A 6000-nucleotide genomic window follows, 5' to 3' on the forward strand; every position below is an offset into this window, starting at 1 on the left:
GATGCTGGCGCTCTATTTCCCTTTGCTGTCACGCCATTGTCTCCGCAGCATTCTCTTGACTGGCCCTCAGATTGGCCAATTCCTCTTGCAGCATCCCTAACGTGGTTCTCGACGTTTCAGAGTCCAGTTCATCCTCATCAAACTCCAGGTGTGGCTCATTCTCAGCAATATTTGGGGGAGGAGGTTGAGACGGTGTGGCGTCTGCAGCTTGCCCGGTCTTCCTGGATGTCTTTGCCATTAGTATCTTTCACAACTTCTTCTCAAGCTCTCAATGAAAGCACCAGAATGTTGACCCTCGTTTTGGCCAACTGACACGGAGTCAAATGCTTGAAGGAAATGAATTTGAGTGATTAAGATCTAATGGAATAAAAGTAAATAACACAGAAGATTTATAGTGGTTCGGCCCCAAGAATTGGTAATGACCTACGTCCACTTTATGATATTATTGATATTGAATCTCAAAGGTGTGATCAAAGAACTAGGGTTCTTGAGTTTCGCAAGCCTTGGAGGGATAAACAATACAGGATGGATAATAGCAATGTAGTTCTCTTGTTCTCAGTTTAAAAGAGAGAAGAAAAGACCAGCCAAAAGATCCCCCCTTGAGCTATTTCTTGTATATTTATAGGCTAAAGGAGGGTTACATGAGTCAATCAATAATATATTTCCCTAATTAAACGGATAATCAGGTCATAATGGAGAGATAATCTCGGCTAATATTACAACTGTACAAAGTAAATCATAAATATACGGAGTATACGACCAGGCTGGTCGTATATAAAACTTGAAAAACTGTGTTACGGCGACATCTCTGGTCGATGGTCGAGCGGTATCTTTGCCAGGTGTCAACCACGTGTTGAAAATGCTTGCCACGTCATCCACAACTGTTTTTTGGATAACAATCCATATCAGTAGTCCAAATCTAGATCACTTGCATCTCGTATGCTTAGCAAACCGTACTAGTAACCATTCATTAAAGATTCCTTACTTTAATATGTTACATACTATTTTATTCATTATATATGATATTAATTATCTTGTACTAATACAAGATCATATTCTCATGAATGAATAAGGAATTTTCTTGATATTATTATATCATTAATTCAAAGAATAATTATAACATTCAAATATAATAAAATCGTACTTTTATTTAAATCAATAAAATATATTTACATGCTTTTAAAGCATTAATCCTAACACTTTCCACCTAACACGTCAACAGAAGTTACAACAGTCATTAAAATGTGGAACTTTTGCCAGCGTGTAAGGTGGAACGCACCAATAAAGTTCGTTTTCTACGTGGGTTTCGAAATGGCAAGGCAGGGATTTTCCCGCTTAGACTTTTTACCAACGCATTCAGACATTAAGCCGGCAAAAGTCATATTGCGACAACAAAAGTAATTTCAATTTTCCTTTTCTTTTTCTGTAAATTTTAAAAAATTTACAATGATCCTGGCACAATAATTAAAACATTATAAAGTGTTTCTAAACAACAAAATAATAGTTAAAATGATTAAAATACTAATACTTTTGGGTGTACTATCGACCGACAACAATATACAGACACTCTCAACAAACTAGGTAAATTTTCAGTACTGCGTAACATTTCAAAAATTTTAGCACTTAGAGTTTGATCGAACTATTTATAATGTCCATAATTACTAATAATGATAAATATATCTAAAAAAATTGGTGAATTTTGATGACATACAACAATAATTTAAAATCACAAGAGTTTATCTACTCACACAATAAATACGATCACTATTAATTCTTGTTAATTATGATAAAACACCAGTGGTATGATTGACCATTCCTTTATTGGTCAAAAAATAATTATTATTTAACGTTCCAACAAACTTTCAATACTGTTTTATATATCAACATTGAAACGTACATGTATATCAAAATAACAATACTCATGAGTAACACTAATAATGCCCACTAAGAGAAACATTGTATATATTCATAAACTTTGTGTGTAATCAAACAGTTTATTAGACTTATGATAACAATTTTTTTTAAATAAACGTAACTGTATGGTTAGCTAAGCATAATCGACAATGATCACAACACTTTTAACTCTAATAGTTGATAACTACAAAGTTCATTTGTATTGTCATTAATCTTAGAACAATCTAGCGACATTGTATCGTTGATTAGATGTTAAATATACTCATTAATTTAAGAATGATATATAAAAATTAAATCACTTCGAAAAAATCTAAAAACAAATTGTATATTTCTATTATGTAATAATTTTTCCGGTGCAATTTTATATTTTTTCGGCACATTTATGACTTTTGCTGGCGTGTTTAAATGCATTTTGTCGTCGTCATTGTGCAATCACCGACAAAAGTAGCACTGTCAAAAATCAATTCGGGAAAAAATCACTTTTTCCAGTGCAATAACACCTAATGCGTCGGTAAAAATGCAACTGTGAAAAGTGTACAACTCTTTTTTGATACGTTTTGTTATTGCGCCGGCAAAAGTAGCTATTGCCGGCGTGTTATCGAATTTTTCCGGCAAAAACCACTTATGTTGGCATAAATTAACGCTAGCAAAAACACCATATTTTTCCAACACAATTCCAATACGCGCTAGCAAAACTTTTTTTCTTGTAGTGATAAAAGACTTTTACTTCGATTATTAGCTAAAAATTGAAGTAGAAATTTCACATTTTACTTCAGCTCTTAGCTAACAACCGAAGTAAAAGGACCAAGGGCTCTGTCTGGTATTCCCAACAATCTACTTTGGTTTTTTTTTTTTGCTAAACGTTGAAGTAAAAATGCCCCATTTTGTGAGCATCAAAACACGTCATTTGTCCTATTTGTTTTTTGACTTTTTTTTTTTTTAAGAAACCGAAGTAGTAGCTAATTGTTTTTAGGTGCCACTCCCAAAAGTAAAGTAAAGACCTATATATAACATCTTTTACTTTAATTAGTTTTATTTTATTCCAAGAATAAAAAACGAAGTAAAAACCTGTATTTTTAGTAATGGCGCGTAGTATTGCTTTAAGTTGTACTATCTTCTTCATCTATCTATTTTATTTGTATTTTTGTTTAAAGTTGTAACTCTTTATTCTATACCAATATTGCACTATTGCATTTTGAACATTGAGTTGCAATCTTGTAATGCAATATTTACAGTGAGACCCCAGCAACCGCTGCCAATTTACTAGAATGGAGTGGATGAACAAACTTGAATCAAAAGTCGTATAGAAATTAAATTCTTTATGGATGTCAGCTTCATTACATCTGCACCGGAAGAATATATTTCTTTTCAAGAAGAATTTTCCAGCCCAAATATTAAGCTAAGATTATTCATATGTAATTGATATGAAGTCACGCTACATCCCAATCAAACAGTTGTACTTTTTTTTTTTACTCGAAAGACTTTTTCTCCATTTCCATCTTTTTTTTTTGTCACAGTAAATCATGGGATGAGATGAGCTTTCTATGCATGCAATTCATCCATATTATATACATAGATCGATACCAGACAGTTTTAAATAATAAAAGGTGAGACCCCAGCCACAGAAACATTACAATTTACAAAATATTAGAGGAAAATGAATGAGTTGATCATTTGCAATAACTAATAAGAAGAAAACAAGTAGGATGCAAAGTGACAATTCTTTTGTTACCATGGAAATATATGGAGATAGGGATTAGATAGGATAAAATTATCCCAAGTTTTTTCATGGGATAGATAAAGTTATCCCAAACTAGTGGGATTATTTACATTGTTGGATTAGTTTTTCCAATATCTTCTCTAATTTCATAACAAAATTACATTATAAAATTTATCTAATCCTATAATCCAAACGTAGCCAAAGCCTTTTAAATATCTCAGTATCAGATCCCTTCCTAGTTAATAATACTTAAAAAATGAGCCACGAATAATCATGTTACAAATCTTCTTTTAATAATATATTATTTATTAATTTAATCCGTTTTCTACTTTTCAATTTTAGAAATGGCATTGATTTTGGCTCAGTCAATGATCACATATATGAATCCCACTAACTAGATGATAACAACTTATAACTACACGATGACAAAAGGCTCCCACTTTTGACGAAGCTAATTAACCAAATTTAGTGTTCTGGACCCCAAGAAATAATTGATATATCAAAGTTTTGTATTAATTGCAAGACTTTGACTCCATTTTTCGTCTTTCTTTCGATATTTTATTTCCTTCATCGGCTCACTTAACCATGTGAGCTTACATATATATATATATATATATATATTGTAACTCAGAAATAAAACACAAACTTGACAGAAACAAAAACTCAAACACATACAAATCAGCAATGGATATGCAAAACCAGAAAAATTATAAACATTCAAATAACAGAACTTTAATCAAGAAAAGAGAAGAAGAGACACAAAATTATCCTGGTTCAGTCACCAATATGGTGGAACGACCCAACTATTCTAGACTTTGGACCATCACTAATTACTATACTAATCTTAAGAAAACGTACATATAAAATAATCATAACTTTATTTTAAAACTGTAAGGAAAATATTCAAAACTACATAAAATTCATAAGTAATACATGGGATCCCATTGTTTGAAACAAAACATAACTTTTGACATAATTAAAACTTAATTAAAACTTATTACAAACCAAATGCGGAAAAATACATAGAAAACCATAATTAAAAGACTTCATCCTCGAATCGAACGCTCAGTCCATCGATTCCATCCTGCCTCAATACACAACTCCCAAGCTGCCAAGAACCTTTCCGCCACCATAGCTATTTTCCTGCACATATAAACATAAAGGAATGAGCCTATTATCCAGCAAGGAAAATCTAACAACATAAATTATATGCATAAAATTCATATCATATGCAAAAAAAACATGTCATAAACATATACCATAAGCGTATCATAAACATATGTCATATATACTATAATGGTCATTATAGTACTTGGGGCTTGTTAACTAATCAAGTCATATGCCCATTAAATTTGTGGGGCTTGCTAGCTAAGCAAGTCATATGCCCATAAATTTATTGGGGCTTGTTAGCTATACAAGTCATATCCCAAGTCTATCAACATATTATAACATTTCATAACATAAGATAACATAAAACATATCATATAACATACAAAATCCTAACCTATTTTCCTTACCAATATACCGGGATATGAGAACAGAATTGGGACTTTGGAACACTCCTAAAAACTATCATAGAAATGTGAGTATAATAAAGAAAAAGGGATGAAAAGAATGAACGAACTATACCATCGAAATGATACTTACCAACAAGAATCTTACGTTCAAGATCTTAGATTCCTAACCAAGAATAGAGAATATGAGTTAGGATTTTGAGTAGAAAAACTATAAGAATCAATATAGAAAGGAACTAGAATTAGGAATACCTTGAATGCTTATATGACCGAACTATACCTCGAAACTGAAATACACTATAACCTTACTTCCCAAGTGTTTATTACGCTTATAATGATTAAGCTTATAACCCCAACCCAAGTGTTTATCACTCTATAGTCTCACTAGCACCTGGAAGGCTCTGATCAATGCTTGAAGAATGAATGAAAAAGCTTGGTGCTAGGTCCTATTTATAGAGTTCTAGGAATAAAAATCTTCTTTTTGGCTTTAAATAAAAATAATGAATTTAATTGAAAATATTTGAATATTCTTCAGCCAAAGGCTTAGGACTTGGTCAAATTGTTCAAAGAGAGGTTTAAGGAGTTAAAGCTTGATTTATAAAACAAAAATAATAAAAACAAATAGAATCCTAACTTCTAACTCCCTAAATCTCGTAACTCTAAACTCACCTATAGTAAAATCAACATATCTAGAACTGTATGACTCCGATTTAGATCTATTTATACCGTTAGAAAGCTTATTTAATTATCTACAACTTTCTAGAAATACTATTTTTTGAAATTCATAACATAATATTGAGTCAAAAATAGGTCGGAAGTTACAGTACTCTAAAGTTACGAAAAATTTTATTT

At 31.5% G+C, this 6000-nt stretch overlaps 1 long non-coding RNA gene across 1 annotated transcript; it reads right to left on the reverse strand.

Annotated features, from left to right (window-relative positions):
• Nucleotides 1-4408: 4408 nt before the first annotated feature.
• LOC133784497 (uncharacterized) lies at nt 4409-5544 on the reverse strand. The gene is made up of 3 exons (XR_009871371.1): nt 5401-5544; nt 5282-5314; nt 4409-4777 (listed from the first exon to the last, which is right to left on the reverse strand). It is a non-coding gene; the product is annotated as an uncharacterized LOC133784497 (long non-coding RNA).
• Between the last annotated feature and the right edge of the window lie 456 nt (nt 5545-6000).

This window comes from Humulus lupulus, chromosome 6 (genome assembly GCF_963169125.1).
Source record: "Humulus lupulus chromosome 6, drHumLupu1.1, whole genome shotgun sequence".
Lineage (NCBI taxonomy): Eukaryota > Viridiplantae > Streptophyta > Magnoliopsida > Rosales > Cannabaceae > Humulus > Humulus lupulus.